At 44.9% G+C, this 22,523-nt stretch overlaps 1 pseudogene across 1 annotated transcript; it reads right to left on the bottom strand.

Annotated features, from left to right (window-relative positions):
* Window positions 1-20,436: 20,436 nt before the first annotated feature.
* Window positions 20,437-21,210, bottom strand: LOC307105695 (small ribosomal subunit protein eS6-like; annotated as a pseudogene). Its single transcript has one exon. The product of its transcript is annotated as a small ribosomal subunit protein eS6-like (transcript).
* Between the last annotated feature and the right edge of the window lie 1,313 nt (window positions 21,211-22,523).

Raw genomic sequence — 22,523 nt, 5'->3', positions numbered from 1 at the left:
ATTGATCAGTGCAAGTCAGAAAGCCAACCCAGAAATAAACTCCACATTTTGATGAGAAGAATAGCAATAGTGGATGCTGTGATATACTGCCCTGACCCTTGTTCCAAGACCAAGACACTATTCCTCCATCCTCCAGAAGCATTGGCTACTGATGGCTCACAGAGAGTCACTTCCCCTCCGCCACCCCCACCCCTCCCGCCCAAGGAATTGTCCTCTGCCAAAGAGAGCTTCCTAAATCCAGGTTATATATCCTCCCCAGGGCCACTTCAGTCCACAGGCCCAGACATCTTACCTCAAAAGAAGAATGCTTCTCAAGGTTTGTTTCATATTCAGAACTTCTGTGAGATTGACTAAGGCCACTCTTGAGACTACATTAAAATTAAAATTCTCCCTCTACCCAATCCCATTTCACTCGTGCTCTCACAGAGAGTCCCAAGAGAATCCCCCATTCAAATCTTCATCTCAGAGTCTGTTTCCCAGAAAACCCAAACTAAGATAACAGCAAAGTCACAATGCAACCTACCATAGTTGTATAGTAAACCACCCCAAAATGTAATGGCTTAAAACAGCATCCATTTATATTACCCTCCGAGATTCTGTGAATTGACCCGGCAGCCGGATGATCTCATTCACATGCTGGGCAGTTTGCAATCTGCACAGTGAGTTGCCTCTGGTCTTCACTTGCCTGTCTTTCTCCACCAGGCTAGCTCAGGCTTGTTCACATTGCCAATTGGCATAGATGGAAAAGATGGCCATAAATTCTTTTCTCCCTCTACCCATGTCCTTGCAATGGTACGTTGCAGATCCTCTTAATCAAAGATGCAAGAACCAGCTCAGCAGAGAGCAGCTGAGGCAACCCAAATCAGAAGAATTGACCCACAGTTTTAAGTCTCTAAGCTTTGAGGTGGTTTGGTTTATAATAAAAGCTGTGTATGTTAATGCAATGGTAAACAAAACAGATTTTCCACACCAACCAAGAATACTTTTACTAACAAAAAATGGAGACAATATAAAAATCACCAAAAAAAGAATAAACATCTGTCTATAAAAATTAAATTGTTCAAATAATGATTGTATCTTCCTGACAGTTTCCAATAATATTTAATTCCCATCTATTTTCTCATATAGTAGGAATGGAAATTTTAAGAAAAAAATTGATGAAGAAGGGGAGATGAGTGTTAAATTAAGAAAGTTGTGTTCTTCAACATTTTTTCTGCACTTTGGAAAAATATTGCAATCATTTTATTTTTATTTTTATTTTACAGAAGGGCATTTGACAATGACATGTCTAATTTACCTATTGATTTTATTTTATAACATCAATCTTGCCCTTTGGGGATGTTCTAGTCTACTTATCTCTTATTAGTGTCTTTCATCAACTTTCAAATCCATAAAATCCCTTGTAATGATCTTGCCAACTGTGAAGCTTTGTGAACAATCCATGCAGGTTTCTCTAGCCTTTGAAATCATCCACCTCTACTTTGAGAGAGTAGTCTTGACTTGAGGATGTATTATAATTGTGATGATAAGTCTTTCTCTTCATTTGCAGAGGCTATTTTCCCCCCAAGCTGTCTTTTCCTCTGAAGCTGAGGGTCAATGAAATCATTCTTATTTTAACATGCTTAGAAGTTATTTCTGTTTTCTTTTTAACAACATATAAGTGCCCTTTACAGTTGTTAATATTGTGACAAAGTCATATCTGTTGAGTGGAATGCGGGCCCTGCTATGAGATTAGTAGGGTTTTTTCCATGCACTTAATCAACAAGTATTTGTTGAGCATCCACCATATGCAAGACATTCTGCTAGACAATGTAGGAGTTACCAAGATGCCTTACAGAGCCCTGACCATGCAACCACGCTGACCCTTCTATTTCTTCTCATACTCTGATTATGTACACATTTTATCTCTTGTGTATGTTTTCTCTGTGTTGAGTGTTGCTGAGTTATGACCTTGGACATCATTAATTTTTCTTGGGCTGTGTCTCTCTGCCACTTTCATAGAGTTTTCAAATATTATCATTAAGCAGAATTTGAATTGCAAGTGTCAAATATGTTGTAACAGGATGTTGACTAGTCACCAGAGTAGCTGAGCATTGAAGTTTGGAAAGTGCATTATTCTACCCAGAGGCAGGAATATGACTACACCTCTCTGCGGGGGTTGGGGGAGAGTTTTGTTTTTAATTAGAAATTGTATCCTGTTTGCACTACTATTTCCAAAGCTGGTGGACATTCCAGCACTGAGGTTAAGCTCCGGAGCTCTGGAGTTCAAACTTTAGTTCTGCCCCTTGCCTCTACATGACACTCGCTTTCTAAGGCTCAGCGCCCTCATCTGTATCACGGGGGTGATCATGGAATGCCACTTAGAGAACTGTTATGGGGAGTAAATGAGGTAATCCATGTAAAGCATTTAACACCGTGCCTCTGTTGGAGTGAACATTTAATAAATGGTAGCTATTATTACTATGTGCTTCCAGTACTGGCCTTTAAAAATGCAAGTGATTTGCTTTTTCACAGGTGTCTCTTTATAGGTTATGAACTTAGTCTCATCAACTATTATTATGATGTATTTATACCTCTGATCAAGAGGAAATCATTCTTCACTTTGAGAATGTAAATGTGAAAAGTAGTCAAGTAAATTTATTCCATCCCTATTGTGAGCATTGGCTAATGTTTGGTCACTGGTCACATAAGTCTTTTTTTTTTTTTTTTTTTTGACAATCTCAGCAATCTTTTTTTAAAAAATTGATTTTAGAAAGAGGAAGAGAGAGAGAGAAACATCGATGTGAAACATCAATCTGTTGTGTCCTGCACCCGCCCTGATCGGGAATTGAACCGGAAATCTGGTCATGTGCCCTGACCAGGAACTGAACTCACCACTTTTTGGTGTATTGGGTGATGTTCTAACCAACTGAGCCACCTGGCCAGGGCCGCATAAGTCTTTAACTGAATTTGAATAGTACACCAAACAAAAACATAAATAATCATTACTTGATAAATGGTATGTTATAAATGATTAGAAAAGTAACTTCCAGAGAGCTATATCATGAAATAGAAGAAAATTCCAGCATTTTTTATTTACGTACAGGTCCTTAGATACCAATCTGAAAAGAGCATGACTTTCAAAATTCACATGGAAAACAAAATGATGATAATATTTAGCTTCTAGAAGTTTAGACTGAAAAGCTTTAATACAATGTACAACTCTTTAGAAAAACAACATTATTGTACACCGAGATAATATCCTTATAAAATCACAACAGTAAAATTAAATGGCTAATATAAATTCCCAGAACAGCCAAAGAGAAAATGAAATGAAATAAAATTTGTGTTATTGGGTTTTCTCATTCAGAGTAAAGCTGTTTCTTTTCTGTAATATTTGGAAGCTATAAGAAAGTTTCTCACAGAACTGTTTTATCATTTAAATATGCAAAATGTATCTGGAAAATCCTGAGGAGAGATGGCAAAAGTGAATGTACTGAGAGATAGAAACCCCTCCCAACCAAGTCGCTAATCCTGCAGTTTGGGGAGGTTTTGGAGATGTATCTGAAATCCCTAAAGCAAGACTTAGGCAAGGCACCGAGGCTTCTGTGTACAATTCCAGAGACATATCCTCTCAGAAAGCAACACAGGTGTACAAAACAACGTTATCCCCCAGCTGAATTTGAAAAAAGACCTGATGTTTAAAGACACTAAGAAGATTAAAGCATTAGTGTGTGTTTTTTCTTTAAGTTTCAAAACACTGTCTTCCAGATGGTCCTTACTGAGAGTACAGTTCCTTTGTTTTGTATGTATGAGATAAGAAATCCTTAGAATCCCAGGGTGTGACCTCACAGAACATGACTTTTTCCTTCACTCCCTGGGCAAAGCTCCGGTCTGTGGCCCCCAGTGTGGAGTGACGACATGGAACTACCTCAGAGAAGTCCCACACCAAGTCCCATGTGTCAGGGGGAAAGGGTGCCGCACTGGGAGGGATGCTAAATAACAAGCAGTTGTCCATGACTGTCAGTGGGACTCAGCCAGCAGCTACAACAAAGTTCAAGACATGAAAAATAAACCCCATCACCACTCCCACCTAGTCAGTCATTGTTCGCTTTGACAGTTACATGGGCCAGAATGAAGGGGAAAGTCTGCTGTTATTTATGTCTGCATAGGAGAAGGTCTGATGGCCAAGCTCTCTGTGCATTTGAGGTGGGACTTCTATCCAAGGAGGTGAGGAAGAAGGTGATTTCAGGTAGAACAAAGGACAAAAGGAAGGTTGGAGGTAGAAGGTGGCTTTTTTCAAAAATTCATTCAGTGAGGATCTAATGTAAAACAGTGAGACTATCTATATATATAAAAGGATAATATGTTAATTTCCAACTGTCCAACCAGTCCCTATGACCTGCACTGACCACCAGGGGGCAGACGCTCAATGTAGGAGCTGTCAAGCTGCAGTGACTAGGCAGCAGCAGTTCTCGGGTAATACACCCCAAAACCAGAGAGGAGGGAGCCCGATTCCTCTAGGGGTCGCGCTATTCCACCTTCGGCCATGGGTTATGTTGTTGCTGGGCCCCAAATCTGGTTTACTGCACACTTGCATTTGCATCCCACACCCTATACAACAGCAACTTTGCAGAGTGCCCTCTCACACTCTGGGACCCCCTCAGAGAATGTCAAAGAGCCAGTTTCGGCCCGATCCCTGCAGACCAGACCGAGGGTCCCCACCTGCCAGAGGGACCCCACTCACTCTGCAGACGCCAGGGAGGAACCACGGGAGGTTGGCTCCAGGCTGTGTCCAGCCCATCTTGGCTCCAGGCCGTGTCCAGACCCACGGGAGGTTGGCTCCAGGCCCAGTCCCGCCCTGCCGGCCACCTTCTAACTAATTTCCTTTCAATGTGCACAAATCCGTGCACCAGGTCACTCATAGTTGATAACACTGTATTATATAAACTTAAAAAAACTTCATTCAGTTCTCTGCTAAAATATCAGCTCCTCAGAGCTGCCCACCCCACTTAGGACAGCCCCATCCATCACTCTACTCTTTTGCCCTGCTTAATTTGTCTCTGTAGCATTTATCACTCACTAAAGTTGTATTATGTAGTTATCTGTCTATTGACTTATTTGCCCATTCATCAGCTTTTTATTGATTACCTACTCTGACAGGTCTTTTCTAAGCACTGAGATGGCAGCACTGAATAAAACATACCGAAATGCCTGCTCTTATGGAAATTACCTCCGGTTATGAGTGAGGAGAAAGATTGGCAACGAGCAAATAAACAAGTAGAAATTCTGTCAGATAATACTACGTGCTCTGGAGAAAGAGTAATGCAGGAAAGAAGGACAGGGGGTGGCAGCATGTAGCGAGTGACAATTTAGACAGAATCATCAGGAAAAGCCTCATTGAAAAGAAGACCTTTGAACAGGGAGCTGCAGGGAGTAAGGGACAGCCCCTGTGCCTACCTGTGTGGGAAGAGAACTGCAGGCAGAGGAAACAAGGGCAGGGGCCCTGAGGCAGGAATGTGCTTAGTGTATTCCAGGAGCAGAAGGTAAGAGACACTGGATGAGGAAGGGGAAGCAGGCAGAGTGATGGGTGATGACATCAGAGAGGTGCAGGCACCATGTCATACAGGGCTGTTGTAAGCGTTTTGCCTTTAACTTGGCGTGAGATGGAAATCATTGGTGGAAGGTCACAAGATAAAATACAAGACACCAGCAAATTTGAACTTCAGATGGACGATGATTTTTTTTAATACAAGTATATCCCAACTATTGCATGGAACATACTTATATTTAAAAAGTATTTATCATTTATCTGAAATTCTAATTTAATTGGACATCCTGTATTTTTAGTGGCTGAATCTGGCAACGCTACACTGCACAGTTTTGAGCAGAGGACTGGCAGAGTCTGACTTGATTGCTGTGGTTGCTGAGGTGAAAATAGACAGCAGGGCCATAGTGGAAGCCGGGGGCCTCTTCGGGGCATATTGGATAATCCAAGATGAGAAGGCTTTTCCCAATCAGTGAATCAGTGAAGAGACAAATAGACTGAGGTTCTTTAGCTTGACTAGAGTGTGGACAATGGGGAACTAATGTTGGAAATGTCTACTGGGGCCAAATCAGAGGGGACATCAGTGTTTTCTTTGATTATAAACTCCGCACTTTTAACTGGTTAACAATTGATCCACATTATTAACCGGTTAATGGTTAATTCGAATTACTAACCAGTTAGTGATTAATCCTCATTATTAACCAGTTAACAATTAATCTGTGTTATTAACCGGTTACTAATGCTGATTAATTGTTAACCAGTTAAAAGTGCAGATTTTATAATCAAAGAAACAATAATTTCAAGAGAAACATCAAAAGTGCTTTATTCAAAGTAATGCCCATCGCTAGCTACACGTCCCCATCTTTCAGGTAATTTGTGGATACCGTCCCAATAGAACTTTTCTTGTTTTGAGGCAAACCATTCAGAGACTCAATTTTCCACTTCTTTGTACGTTTTGAAGTGCTGCTCAGAAAGTGCATGTGCCATCGATCTGAACAAGTGGTAATCTGAAGGAGCAAGGTCTGGTGAATACAGTTGTTGGGTTAATACTTCCCAGGCAAGATCTTTTAACATGCCTTTAACTGGTTTTGAAGTGTGTGATGGTGCGTCATCATGAAGCAAAATCATTTTGCCATGTCTTCTGGCCCATTCTTGTGGTTTTACAATCAAAGCATGGTTCAAATTGATTATTTGTTGTTGGTAGCGATCAGTATTAACAGTTTCACCTGGTTTTAGAAGCTCATAATACACCACACCTTCCTGATCCCACCAAACACAGAGCATTGTCTTCTTTTCAAAGTGATTTGGCCTTGCAGTCGATGTTGATGGTTGACCTGGATCAACCTATGATTTTGTGCATTTGGGATTCTCAAAATAAATCCACTTTTCATCGCCAGTCACAGTTGGATGCAAAAAAGACTTTCTTTCGTGCCGTTGAAGCAACATTTTACTGATGACTTTTCGGTTTTCCATTTGTCTTTTGTTCAGTTGATGTGGCACCCATTTGCCTTCCTTTAAAATCTTTCCCATTGCTTGTAAATGATCGAAAATTGTTTGCTGAGCAACGTTTAATCTTTCTGCAAGTTGTTTGTGAGTTTGACACGCATCTTCATCCAATAATGCTTGTAATTGTTGGTCTTCAAACTTTTTCGATTGACCTGGACGTTCTTTGTCTTTCACATTGAAATCACCACTTTTAAAGTGTTTAACCAGCGTTCACAAGTATCTTGAGATGGAGCATGTTCACCCTAAGCTTCCCGAAGTATACGATAACTTTCAGCAGCACTTTTTTTCAAAATAAAGTAATGAATTAAAATTTTCTGCAAATGCTCTTTTTTTTGGCACGAAATTCGACATTTTTAAGCATAAAAATATCTATGATGTTAACACCTTCAGAAAATTTGGCATATGAAGTTTTGAAGCTTGTTGTCAATACAACAAAATAGCATACATATCAAATCGCATATATATCAACATATGTGTAACTCCCTCTATTGAAAAAAAATCCACATTATTAACGGGTACACCTAGTACATTGCTCTTTCCCCGGGCTCCACCTGAGGTCGGTCCTCATCCCTCAGGTTCTCTTATCCCACATAGCCCAATCTCTTATGCTACTAGATTATCCAAACAACTCAGACCCCTGAGAAGAATAATCTACCTTCTGAGTCACCATCCAAAAAAGGTCGGGGGGAGTGCAGTGTTAGGATGACCCTGGAAGGGCTTGAAGATAATGAATCTGCCCTCTTGGCAGTGTCCTTTGACAGACTTTAAAAGCCTCCCTCTTACAAGAGGATTGGTCTCAGTGGGCAGGTAAGACGCCTGAGGAAGAAAGGAGACTTTTCGGTGGAAATGCTTTTCTCCTCCTAAGTAACCCACCTCAAGTGTGGGGATCAAGCCCAAGTACCACAAAATAAAAGGCAGCATTGCCTTGCCTTGGAGAGACTCTTTGGAGAGGACTCCGGATGCCCAGGCCCAGGCCCTCCTCTGATGTTGCATGAGGTCGACCTGGAAAAGTCCCCAACCAAGGGGGATAACGGGAAGCTGGAGCAATGGAGGGGTAGAGGATGCTGAAAGATCAGGGCACACTCCGGTGTCCTCTGTTTGCTTGTTGTCAGTATCTTGGTGCAGGTTCTCCATTTGCTATGAAAGGCCATGAAAGCAAATATTTTGCACCTAATCAGGCGAAAACTTTCTTTTTAATATGATTCTGCAGGACGAAGCAAAACCCTCCCTCCCTGAGGTCTGAGTATTTTTGTGCAAACTGAGTATGTGCATACTGAGGTCTGAGTAGCTTCCCTTCCCCGCCCTCTGCTCCTCACCCAGCGCCAACACCCCTAACCTGCCTCTGAGTTTAAATTGTCACCGTGGGCCTATAATTTGGGGTTAGAAACACCGGTCCAGTAAAATAACAACTGCTATATACTATGGGCCAGGCATTATGGGAAAAGCCTTTATATTTACTGCCAGATGCAACCCCCTAACTCATACAGTACTCTCTTCCTAAGATAGGAAACAGTCTCAGAGAAGTTAGCTGATTGCCAGGGTCATGCAATTACTAGATGAAAGTGGCCAGAATTCAACTCATTCCAGGGTGTGACTTTTTAACCCCTTTGCCTCAAATTTTATGTATTTTCTTTGTTGCTATCTGATGCTCAGAACCCACCCATTTCTTCAAAAGACAATTCTCCAAAAAACAAGTTTGCCAAAAGCTAATTTGTCAACTTATCACTTCACCAAAAATTCCCACCAACATTTCTAAGAGTGTATAGCTATCCATGGTGCATAGTTGGTTTCAATAGATTTTGAAGACTTTCCCCCAAGGTTTTCATTTTGCTGTACCCAGCCTGCTGAGCAGAAGGGGAAGGCCTGCCCCTCTACAGTAGCTCTACTCTCCGTCCTGTCTGCATCCCATCTTCATCAACACCTGCACGTGGGTCCTAAGCTCTTGGCACTGCGGCTGCTGGTATTTCAGCCCTAAGCACAGTCTGTGTCAGGGGCCATAGTGAGACTAGACTAGATTGGACTCCCTGCCTTTGGCCAGGTGCTCCAGTAAAACAGAGAGAGAGACCACCAAAGAGTAATAGAGATATCCCACCTTACCTTATCATCTGCATTTATGAATGCTTCATCACTTCCCTCCCGCAGCAGACTGTGATTCTTAAGGGCAGGGGCTCCTTTTCATTTTTGTACCTCCAGCATCTAACACAATAGTTCTCTGATTGTTGGGTGACCGTAAACTGTTGCACTGAGACCAGGGAACTTTGAGTGTGAGAAGGGATTCTACCTCAATGGGGTACTAAACCAGGACTACCTGACCAGTATGAGTCATGGGAACTCTACCTATACTAGACTCTCAAATATTGGTTGGATGAATAAAATGTCTGTGCCCTGGTTCCATGAGAAGGCTAATGACACAGATCTTGACACAACGAGCACTCCGTAAATATCTGTTGAATTGAATTAACACACCTTGTTAAAATGCTCATGTGGTTGAGGCCAAGGATGTTGTTGTACAATGCCATGGCTAACTTCAGGATCTGATACAATGATCAACTACTCCCTACCCTGGCCCCAACCAATCAGTAGAGCCCACAACCCCAAGTCTTTTAGCCACTATGATTAATAATAGTTCCCCTATATAGCCCGTCCCCTGGAAGCCATCTGGGAGTCAGGTCTAGAGCACTAGCTCACCTGTGATTCCACACTTGGCATAATTTCCTCAATTAATAAATCCTTACTTTCTTGGCTGCAAAAATAAAAGATTGTGCCGGTTGAGTTGTGTCCCCTAAAAAGATATGTTCAAGTACCAACTCCTGCAGCTGTGAATGTGACCTTATTTGGAAATAGGTTCTTTCAAAATGTAACCAAGTTAAGAGGAGGTTATGCTTGACTAGTGGGGGCTCTGATCCAATGGTTTATATAAGAAGAGGGAAAACTGAACACAGACACACAGGGGGCAATGCTACATGAAGACAGAGGCAGAAATTAGGATGATCTATATATATATATGAAGCCAGTGACCAGAAAGCCATAACGACCGGTTGCTGTGACACCCACTCCGGCCAGCCAACTGCCCGATCAGGGGGTGGGGCCCGCTGGCCAACCTCCCGAAGCCCCTCCCCCCATCTGGCCTGGCCCCTGATCGGCCTTTCCCACCCTGATCAAGGACAAGGCAGCCAGCCAACCCCCGTGGCCCTTTCCCCAGGCCGGCCCTGTCCCCAATGGGCCCCCACCACCCCGATCGGCCCACGGTCCCTCCCCCTGTCAGCTCTGCCCCCGATTGCCCCCCTCCAACTTCAATCAAGGACAGGGCTGGCCAGCCAACCACCCATGGCTTCTCCTCGAGGCCGCTGGCCCCCGATCCACCCCCTCCCCTATTTGGGGATGGGGCCAGCTGGCCCACCACCCACAGCCCCTCCCCATGGCCAACCGCACCCCTAATCAGCCCCCACCACCCCATCAGCCAGCAGCCCTTCCCCCGAGCCAGCTCCATTCCCCATTGGCCTCCACACACACACCAATCAGGGATGGGGCTGGCCAGCCAACCTCCCATGGCCCCTCCCCTGGCAGCTGACCCCCTATCAGCCTCCCCACCCCATTCAGGAGTGGGGCCCACCAACCAATCACCCTTGGCCCCTCTCCCCATCTGGCCCAGCCTTGATCAGGCCCCAATCAGGGCAGGCCAGTCTGCCAACCTCCTGCTGTCTCCTCCTCCCAATAGGCCCCGCCCTGATCCACCCTGATTGGGGCTGGGCAGGCCAGGCCCCACCTGTGCACAAATTCGTGCACTGGGCCTCTGGTATGTCTATAGGCCAAAGAATGCTGGCAACCACCAGGATTTAGGAGAGAGGCATTACACAGAGTTCCTCAGAGCCTGCAGGAGGAACCAACGCTGCAGACATATTGTTTTGTTTTGTTTTGTTTCTAGCTTCCAGAATTGTGAAAGAGCAAATGTCCGTTGTTTTAAGCCACCCAGTTTGTGGCAATCTTTTAAGCAGACCTAGGAAACTAATACAGATGGAACATGTTCATTGTGAATGAGAAAAAAAATGATAGTACAAACATAACCTAGCAAACTCAGCTCTTTGCCACCTACCTCTCCAGACTCCTTTCCTCCCATACTCCTCTGGGTACCTTCTACTCCAGCCATGCAGACTTGCTCACCCTTCCAAGGTCATGCTTTTTCATTTTATAATTCTGTGCCTTTGCACATGCTGTTCTCCCTGCACTTGTCTTTCAGCCCCCAATTTAGTAGCTAATTCCTCTAGAAGACTTCTAAGCCTATCAGGAAGATTTAAAGACTCCCTTCTTTGAAGTCCTACAGAATGTTCTTATCTCTCCCTATTTATCTATTTACCCCTTTGTTGTTGAGCATTTCCAGGAGCTATGCCCAACGCCCCTCTTAATCCATGATGCCTAACAAAGCGCTTGGCACAGAATAGGGACAACATAAGAATTCAGTGATAGATTGGAGGAAATTCATAGTATGGAGCAGTAAGAGTGTAATAGCTGGAGAGTGAAGAGTGTCACTTATATATATACACCAGTATATGTATATGTTTTTATTGATTTTTTTAGAGGGTGACTTTTTGGTGCATGGGATAATGCTCAACCAACTGAGCAATACCAGCCAGGGCAAGAGTGTGTCACTTTTTAGAAGAAGATAAAGCTAGCAAGATAGGTTGGATCTAGATTGGGAAAGGTCTGAGAAGCCATGAAGATAAGTTTAGACCTTGTCCTGCAGATTTCTAAGTGCCTGTGAAAGTTTATTGTCTGTAGTGTGAAAGAATATGTGCTGTGGAGCAATGGTTCCTAGTAATATAGAAGCTGTGTAGCTATCCAAAAGCTTTGTTGGGAGGCATTCGCCCATTGAGGTGAGAGATAGCAAATAAATGAACTAGGACAGAGATGGTTCAGATGGCCTTAAGAGATGTATGGGCGATATAATCAGGAGTCTTCACAGCTAAATCATTGGGCAAAGCAGTGGAGGAAAGGAACTGAGGAGAACCCTAACGTTTTCAGCCTATGAATATGATAGGCAATAGTGCCATAATAATGAGAGGGACACTCAGGAGAAAAGCGTGTTTGGTGGCAGGACTGGAGTTGTCTGAAGAGTGATTTCTGTTCTGGATATACCTGGAGATTCCCAGGAGACCATTGTGTAATGGGATCTGCTTGTGTAAGAGATAGCTGTTTGGAAATACAACTGCGGAAGGGATCTAGGGACAGACAGAGAATGGTCAGAGGAGTGGATGAGGTCCTCCAAGGACAGTGTCCACTGCAAAGGAAAAAGGGGCTGTGTCCAGACCACTAGGGAACATCGACAGCAGGCATGAGCCTCTGGGAAAAGCACTTGGTAGATCTCCTTCCTCTGACACGGCGGTGAGGCTGCCCGTGTCTCTGCAGCTGTCTGTCCTCAGAGTCCTCTGGGCTACCTCAGGGGCAGCTCACCTATGGGGACTAACTCTTTCAGTCTGCCATCTCTCAAAATTGTTTTTCTGTTTACTAGTAATATTCAGGCACAAAAACTCTGGCTTACAAGCTTGGGTTTAATGTGATGGAAATCCGTATTCACCTTGAACAGGCTGTTTCAGATAACAGATATTTATTTGATCAGACTCCATCGTGCTCTCAGCTCTATCCCTGCACACAAGAACAAAGGCTCCGCCCAAGGTTCTTTTTCTATGTATTTTTTATTGAATTTAACAAATTCAATTTTATTGAATTTATTGGGGTGACATTGGTTAATAAAACCATACGGGTTTCAAGTGCACAACTCTATAACACATCATCTGCATACTGCATCATGAATCTGTTTTTGTTTTGCTTTTTTGCTTAATCCCTTCACCTTTTTCACCTAGCCCCCAAGTCCCCTCCCCTCTGGCAGCTGTCAGTCTGTTCTCAGTATCTATGAGTCTATTTCTATGTTGTTTGTTCGTTTATTCTATTCCTTGGATTCCACCTATGAATGAGATCATATGGTATTTGTCTTTCTCTGAGTGGCTTACTTCACTTAGCATAAGATTTTGAAGACCATTGTTCAAGTCCTTCAGTCCCCAGAACATAGTAACCACAAGAAGAGACAAATTAAAAATTAATGAATGTTCTGTACTAAATGTCTTTTAGTCGAGGATATTTATGTAGATAAAAAAGCAAGAGAGGAGGGGAAGATTTTGTTGCTAACATTTTTCTTTATAATTATTAGGTGGGGCAAATTGATGAAGAAAATGGGGGGGAGAGAAGGAGAGGTAGGGCAACTGAGACAAAAATAAAGGTCTGCATTCAGAAAGCAAGGCATGCAGAGATAAGGATGTGCAGAAAAATGAGCACTTCATCGCATGGTAGGCAGTACACAGTGAAGTCTGGAGTACTTCAGGGTGAGGAGCAAAAACATATCTACCTGAGGCAGGTTCACCCAGAGCCTGGCCAGCCCTGACTTGAATAATGAGGCTGTCTGGACCAGCCTGGGGGGGGGGGGGGGCAGTGGCAGAGACTCATGTAACAAAACCAAAAAGTCTTGGGCTTATCTATCATCCACAAAAAAGAAAAAGAAAAATGAGGCTTCCTATACATTGAAATTTTGTTGGGGTAGTTCTCTGCAGCTGCTGTGTTGTGCTTACCAGCAAAGGAAACGTGTGTTTCCTAGTAAGAAGCGAATTAACATGCTAATAATCAAATAAAGCCACCACCCCCACTTTGAATACACATAATCACATTTGCTGAACCCTAAAAGGAAACAAACTAACTTTTTAATGACCTATAAGATCTTTCCTAGTGAATTAGAAGCAGATCTACATATTTTCTAAAACTATTGAATTATCACAAACCCTAACTATGGAGAAGCTTTCTAAATCAAGCCCGAAGCAAACAAAGATTGCATTTGGTTCAAGTCGTGCTTCAGAAAATATACTACTATGCTATTTTAAGGAGATAACTAAAACGTTGTGGATTAAGTCCATAGAGAAAGCAGCATATGCATATCTAGAATGAGGAATTGGTTTAGTGTTAAAACATATTATGTGTGAAACAGACTGGCTGTTGGCAAGTTCGATCAGTTGATAGAGTTTACAGAGCAGCAGAACTAAGATTAGGGCTGTGATGGCCGCATGGGCCAACTGGTCCCTGTTTTGTTTGGGACCATGAGCCAAAGAACCACCAAGAGACCATCTCCCAGGAGGTGGAGCTGATATGAGTGCCCTTTTTCAAAGGACATAATCCATTCCAAAGTACAGAGCCTGCTGGGTTCCCCAGCACAGTGGGTTGTGACACTCACTGTTCATTAGAATCACTCAGGGGAGCTTTTTAAATCTACAGACACTCATCCTCACCCAGAGATTCCGATCCAGTGGCTGGAGGGGGTTGTGTATCCCTGGTGTCTGTGTTTATGAACGCTCTCCAGGTGGTTCCAATGGGCAGTCACCACAAGAGCCTGGCCTTAGCCCGTCCTAGCTGGAGGATGAGTCCCCTTCCCTCCCATTCACCTTTCTTCCTGGGTCAGGGAACACAGGAATACCCCTCTCCACCAACTGTCTGCAGATGGTGACCGCTCGTCACGCTGTAAGCTAAGAGAGTCGGTGATTGTCTCTAAGTGAGGTGTGATGCAATCTGATTTGTATTTTAGGAAAATTACCATGTAGACAGGACAGCAGAAGGACTGATGAGGGAAAGCCTCGGGGCCAGGAGACCAGTTGGGCACCTGAGCAATGTCAGCTATCAAGGTCATGAGGGAAGGGGGCCAGGGATTGGAGGATATGAAAGTATGAAAATATGGTTGAGACTGAACCAACACAAATTTGTTCCCTGTGTCAGGCAGGGCGAAGGCAGGGAAGAAATGCAGACAGAGAATAAAAATACAAGATGGGAAAATGAAATTAAGAGTGACAACATTAACTAAAAAGGCCAGCTGACCTGGGGAAGTAGACAGAGCTTCCATCCACCTGCAGTGCTTGCCCTCCTCTCTCACCCCGGCCCTGGAAGGGTTCCACAGAGCTGACACTAGACCAGGTACAATGGGCTTGTGTTGCAATCATTTCTGTTTATTTCTAGACTCTGAGTTGCTAAAGAGGATGGACTGGTATTGTTCTTTTTTCTTAGTCTCAGCCCCTAGCGCATAAGCACACAATAGGCACACAACACATTTTTGCTAAAAGGATGAGTGACGTAATGGAATTAGGAACAGCCTCACTGGAAATCTCACTGCCACAAAGTCAACGTTATGGCAAAGACTGTTGTTTCACATGAAAAGGAGTCAAAATGCCTTATTCACCTGGACTGCAAAGGGCTTCCATGAGATGATTACTCCAGTGACATCCTTGGGGAGGAAGTGTTTCTGAGGAAAGGGTTTTAGGCGTGAGGCATCTCAGGTTTGGGTGCAGCAGGTGCTTCCCAGGGTGGGCAGCCTCTGACAAAAGTCATTATCCATGGTAGGTGCCTTCTTTCAGAATGTGGGAGAGGATGCCGAGAATGGGGGGCTGAGAGAGAACCCTGTGTCTGTCCTTGCCATGGACACGGCGGGAGTGGGGGTGACAGAGGACACGGTGGAGCCTGAAGTGCACTCCACCAACATAACCTGGGGAATGGGGGGGGAAATGCCACTCAGCTCAACAACAGAGAAAATGCTTTGAATGGGATGCATGATGCAATAGCTACAGAGGCCAGGCAGTTACTTCCAGATTGCTTCTCAGATCTCCCTGCAACATCCTGAATACGATTAATTAACCAGTCAATCAATAGCGAGTGGTTGTCAGACAGCTGCCGTATGCCTACCAGACAGGAATCCACCAGCGTGCAACCTGAGGGGTAACCCAGAGCAGGGTGTGTCTAACCTCAATGTGCCTCAAGCTTCATCCCTACCTCTCCATACAGATGCTTTCTAGGTCGTTTGATCTCTCCTGTACCAAGAAATTAATCATGTCAGCTACAGTTATATTTTCCACATAAACTCTTCCTGTGTGATTTTATATTGTGAGCCATCTCCACCTCACCCCACCCCTAACCCACTCCAATGTTTGAGGGGGATGGTGGGAGTGTATTGCCAGTTAGAAGGATGATATCCAGCTGTCCTTGTCGGCAGTGCTTGCAGGGTTCATTTTCACATTTCTCTTTGGCTCGAAGTGCTAACTCCCAGCTTTCAGGAGTTGAGGGTGGATCTTCCTTTCCGTATCTATGACAGTGTACTCACTGTCCCTGCCCTGCAGGTTTTCCTCTTCTGTTTCTTGTTTCCTTCATAGCAGAATGCAGCACGATTCTGTGCTGGGTGGTGTCTATGGGCACTGCTGTTGACAGCTGGATGGTGGGGGCAGGGGCTGAACAGAAGGAAAAGGGAAGAACCAGCCAATAAGAAAAAGACAAAAGGGAGTTGTTTTGGAAAGAGCTCACTGCCTCCTGTTGTCTGCCATGAGCTTTGGTTTTCAGTGTCTTGAACTCAGTTACCTCCTTTTTTATTAATTCTGTGAGTCTGAATCAGCTGTAAAATTGCCCGATACATGTGTAAGCATTCTACCTGCAAAGCCTCCGTTGTGGAAATGAAGCCGTTACCAGAAAGTTCAATTAAAACTGAGAGGATGGATTTAAGCTCTGAGACGGGAATCCTATATAATAAAGAGGTAATATGCAAATTGACCCTCACACCCTCAAAAGATGGCTGCCTACAACCAGGCTGGCAGGGGGGTCAGTGAGGGACGACCAAACGACTGAATAGAAGGCTGCGTGGGGCAACCAGGCCAGCGGGGGGCCATGAGGGGCGATCAGGCCAGCAGAGGGAGGCAGTTGGGGATAACCAGGCTGGAAGGGGGGCATGCCAGGCTGGTGGGGGGGGGGGCAGTTAGGGGTGACCAGACCAGTGTGGGGATGCAGTTGGGGGCAACCAGGCTTGCGGGGGGGGGGGGGAGTTGGGGGCAATTAGGCTGGCAGGGGGGGCAGTGAGGGGTGACTAGGCCAGCAGGGGGGGCAGTTGGGGGCAACAAGGCCAGCAGGGGGGGCGGTTAGAGGCAACCAGGCAGGCAGGCAGGTGAGCGATTAGGAGCCAGAGGTCCAGGATTGTGAGAGGGATGTCCAACTGCCAACTGCCGGCAATCGGACATCCCCCAAGTGGTCCCGGATTGGAGAGGAAGCAGGCTGGGCTGAGGTGACCTCCCCTCCCGTGCATGAATTTCGTGCACCAGCCTCTAGTATTAACTATAAATGTCCAGAGCCGTGCCCTCTATCCTGCCTGAAAGAGTTCCGGGCTTTTTCTGCCTGTGTCACAGAGGCTGTGGGGGAGGAACCCCAATGCCGGGTTAGTGTTGCTACAGAAAGAGCAAAGAATAGATATGTTATGTGAAGAGCAAGGAGCAAGGGACTTGCTCCCTCCCCCCGCCCCGCCACCCTGATTAGGAGAGAGGAGGAGAGAGATGGGAGGAGCTGCTGCATGGGGGACAGAGAAGAAGAGAATTTTTAGAAATTCTCTGTACATTTTTAAAAATATATCTTTATTGATTTCAGAGAGGAAGGGAGCGGGAAAGAGAGATAGAAACATCAATGATGAAAGTGAACCATTGATTGGCTGCCTCCTGCACGCTCCCTGCTGGGGATCAAGCCTGCAACCTGGGCATGTGCCCTTGATGGGAATTGAACCTGGGACACTTCAGTCCACAGGCAGGAGCTCTATCCACTGAGCCAAACCAGCCAGGGCTCTCTGTACTGCAATCTGTACAATCTGTCTTCAGCTTTTTCTCAATAAACTGTAATGAAGACTCAAGTTACTTTTAAGTATTTGGGGTAATAAGTAGATTTTTACTTTGAACGTGATCACGCTGAGGAAGGGCCCTGTAGCAGCTCATCTTTATGTGGGTTACAGGTATGTCAACATCACTGCGGAAACTAAGTGTGAGAAAGGGCTGGCGAGGAACGTGGAACTGGTTGGAGAGGGGTGTTCCGGTGAAAAACAAGTGGGGGAAGAAAGACTCTCATCATGGTATGAAGAAATCAGGCTCTGCCAAAACCGGTTTGGCTCAGTGGATAGAGCGTCGGCCTGCGGACTGAAAGGTCCCAGGTTCGATTCCGGTCAAGGGCATGTACCTTGGTTGCGGGCACATCCCCAGTGGGGGGGTGTGCAGGAGGCAGCTGGTCGATGTTTCTCTCTCATCAATGTTTCTAGCTCTCTATCTCTCTCCCTTCCTCTCTGTAAAAAATCAATAAAATATATTTAAAAAAAAAAAAAAAGAAATCAGGCTCAAGTTGTCCATCAGACTGTCCTCAAATACTAACCTCTGTCACTTATGGAGCAATAACCATCATGAATGAACCCCAAGACCTCTGATCTCCTCTCAGTAAAACAACCTCCTCTTGTTGTTAAATGTTGATTCCTGGTTTTCTCTATGGTCAGAGCAGCAATGCTGACCCCTACCTACCCCCAGTCATGTTCTAGTTTGAGACACCATGCCAAAGAGGGCAGAACTCATCTGCTGGAGAGGCTGCTGACCACACTTTACAGGGCATTAGGGGACTCCTCTGGGCAGTTTATCTGGATGAATCCACTGTCTTGGGGGCCAAAGGGAACCTATGAACGAACAGCCCTCCTTCCTCGGGGTGTATTGAAATCATTAACAAATTACCATAGGTGAGAGGTTATGTTAGAGCAGAAAGAAGTGAGTAGGCCCCAAATATCACCATTCATTTGAGGAAATAACTGTTGAGAGTTGCTGGGAAGGAGGCAGAAATGCCCCTGACCTTTACTCCACAGCTCCAACTTCCCAGCGATGAAAATAGCACAGCTGGGCCTGTTTCAGGCCCACAGGGACCAAAGAGTCTGCCTTATCCCCCACTCTGTGGTAGGCAGCTAGACAGACATGAGCAGAGCAAGGACACTGGGCCAGGTATAGAAGGTCACCAGGGCAGAAAGCCCCAGGTGCCTAGCAACTGGGAAACAAGAACCTTGCCCCCAGCGTAACCTTTCCTTCCCTAGCATACTGCTGCTCAAGCGGTTTAGACTCCCAGAGATGGGGAAGGAACAAGGGGACTGGAGAATAGCCCTGGAAAGCATTAAGCCCCCAGGACAATGAGCTTCTGATCTGCATCAAATACATCTAGGCCTCACTTGTGTTTCAGCTCCAGACCCAGAAAAGCAGCAAAACCAGACAAATGACACCATGGCTGCCTCAAGACCAGCAGCATTAGACCAGCTGACTAATGACCCCCAGCCCTGGCTCTGACCAGTCAATGGAGACCATGACCCTGAAAAGACACACCTGGAAAGCTGATCAATATTCTATTGAGATCCTCCCCTGGGACCTCCCTTAAAAGCCCCACCCCTAAGAGCTCCTAAAAGGAGGACCGAGTGCCCTCACTCCCTTTCTGGAGCTTGGCAGCACCTTCCCCTCCCCCTCGTCTCCCCCGACCCAGGAGTTACCATACCTTCCTCTCTCCTAAACAAGGGCCCTTCTTTTGCCTCTGTAACTTGTTTCACTTCTTCTACTCTGTGACTTTCTAAATAAACTTTCTCTTATAGTTTGAGTCTTGGCTATGAATTCTTTCTTAGACGGAACTCAAGTACTGAGGTTGCTGAACCAGAGTCCGGTCTGACTCCATGGTCTCACACACCTGGTGCCATTCTTGCCATTTTCAACAACCCCACGCACACCCGACCCCAACCATACACACCCAAGGCAGAGGGGTTGGCCCAGAACATGCAGGCTCCAACTCTCACTCCCCACCTCCCGGGCCACACCGCCCCCCCTCCCACCCCCAGCTTCTTCAAGAAAAGGTGGGAACTCTTCTACTCTATGGAATGTCATTTTAGTCAAAACAGCCACAGCAATCTTACCCCACACTAATCTCATCCCCACGAATGGCCCAGAGAGCCTTGAATGTTCCCTGAGTTCCAAAGTCAAGCTTTAGTGCCCAGTATTTAAAATTGTATGCACCACGACCTCTGTTAAACTCTGTGAAATATATACATAGATAGAAGATTAGAAATATAATCCATGTCTACATTAGAGCTATTCTTACTTTCTCCATCAAATAAAATATTTCTATTTTCCCAATTTTCAGCCATAATCATTTGTAACTTTTAGGATCAGAAAACTTCTCTTTTAGTTGTGAAAATAATTACAAGGTACAAGTCCTTGCTCTGCCCCTGATTACCCAAGGGCAATAACCTCATTAAACCTTGGTTTTCTCATCTATAAAATGAGAAGGCTGTGTGTATAACTTTTGAGCAAAGGTCCCATTCAGCACCCATATTCTGGAAATCTGAGAAACATTTTGATCATAAGTTAAACTAATTTAGCCACAAGAGACTATAAACCTTACAAACTTTTAGAAGTCCGATTATATTTGTATCTAACTTGACAGGAAAAATAATTAAACTTGGCTTGACCAGAGAAAATCATATATATATATATATATATATATATATTTGCTCTCCTTTATTTGTTAGTTACAAAATCTCCTTTTTTACTGGTAGAGGCTCTCAGAGAGGACAGCCTACATCTCTTCGCAATCTGTTCCTGACGTTTTTCTTTGGCCTCCTTCATTCTCTTAGCCAAAAGTTTAGCATATTCTGCGGCCTCTTCCTTGCTTTTCTTAGTATGTTGTTTCTTCAGAGCAATATGCCTGCGTTTGTGTTACAGGACGCATGAAGGAACAGGATGCTGGGTGCTCTGGTGCTAGGTTTCTTACCTCCTTTGCTGAGAGGCTTTCTCGCCACATATTTGTGGACATCATCTTCTTTAGAGAGATTGAAAAGTTTTCGGATTCGGCCAGCGTTTTTGGGCCCCAGGCGCTGAGGCACAGTGGTATCAGTGAGACCAGGAATATCTTTCTCTCCTTTTGTTTTTTACAATGACCCCTTTGAGAACACTGACATTGGCATCCACAGTGCAACCCCGAACAGATTTGCATTTTCTCTCTCCAGTTCTCCTGGGTCTGTCACAAGAGTGCCCCTGACTCAGCAGCAGGCGGACTCGGCCATGGGTCAAGACACCCTGCTTCGTGGGGAAACCTTGTTTGTTGTTCCCACCACTGATTCGACCCAAATAACCTTTCCATTCTTCACCCAGAGCGTCAGCATCAACTTTTGTGGCCATACGTATGCTTCTCATTAAAGGTATGAAATTTGTGTTCATCACCCACTTCAATGAGTTTCTGGCAGCCAGTGCCTGGGAAAGAGATGTTGAGCTTCATCCTGAAGCAGCCGACAGCCTCCGAGGTGCCACAAAAAAGAGCAAGAAAATCATTTTATATACAAACTGGAGGCCTGGTGCATAAAATTTGTCTATTGGAAAGAGAGTCCCTCAGCCTGGCCTGTGCCCTCTCACAGTCCAGGGGCCCTGTGATTGATTGGCCCAAAGAGGGAGGCCCTGCCCACCCGCCGCAGCCTGCCAGTTGGTGGCCTGGTCTTCCCTCTGCAGGGAGATCATGGGGTGATGGCCAGCCCCCAACCAATCACATTGCATCTGCCTTGGCTGGCCTGGCGCCAGTGGGTGTCATAGCGTGGTCATCCGGAAGATCATCCAGAAGGTCATTCTGCTGTTCTGTCATTTGGTCAATTTGCATATTACGCTTCTATTATTATAGATTCTGTTTTCTCTTTTGGAGAACTTGATAGCCCATTCATTTGTCAGACTTTGTTAAGGGCCTATTATGTTCCAGGAACTCTGTCAACCATAATCTTTACAACAGTGCACACTTCTATGGGGTTGGTATATTAGTTAAGGCAATGCTAGCTGTTGTAACAGATAAAGCCCCAGCTATCAGTACCTTCTACAGAGATGTTCATTTTACACTCCCTTGAAGTCCAAAATGGGTATTCTTAATTGGGGTAGAGGGATGCGCCCTTAGAAGTAATGATTTTGGGGCTAAGTCTCTGCTGCCTATAAACACTGATTTTATTAGGTCACAGTTCTAAACTGCCTTAACCTGGCAAAGGTGGGGGGAGGGGCGAGCATGGAGGTTTTATTAACGGCCAGTATTATAAGTTGTCCTCATAACACCTGCTCATATTCCATTGTCTGTCGTCAGTCACATGACCTTTCATCACTATAGAAAAGGCTGGAAAATGCAATCTCACTGTGTGGTAATTAGCTGTCTTTGTCTCAACAGGCATTATCCCCATTTTGAAAATGTGGAAACTGAGCTTTAGCAAGTGGCAGTTTCAGGGTTTGAACCCAGCACCCTTAACTGCCACACAAATGGCACATTCACATAATAGCCAATGGACTATAATTGTGAATGCTGTGATGGTGATAAGGGAAGCAAAAGTGACTCATTAGGGGAGGACAGTAACCTTGCCTGTTGAAGGCTGTGGGGGACAGAGGATCAGAGAGGTTAAGTAGCCAGCAGGAGGAGGCAGGGCACTGCAGGCAGAAGGCATGCATGTGTATGCAGACAGGATAAAGCCTCCAGAGGAAGCACAAGTTGCTTCATGGGGTCAGTTATCTGTTACTAAAGCAATCGAACTGTCTATAGCCAGCTGGAAAGTAGATTATGTCTGTGGAATATTATTTCTTAGATA

The sequence above is a fragment of the Cnephaeus nilssonii genome (genome assembly GCF_951640355.1).
Source record: "Cnephaeus nilssonii genome assembly, chromosome: 9".
NCBI classification, from domain to species: domain Eukaryota; kingdom Metazoa; phylum Chordata; class Mammalia; order Chiroptera; family Vespertilionidae; genus Cnephaeus; species Cnephaeus nilssonii.
Note: the sequence above shows the minus strand (reverse complement) of the source record. Positions and strands in the feature narration are given on the sequence as shown.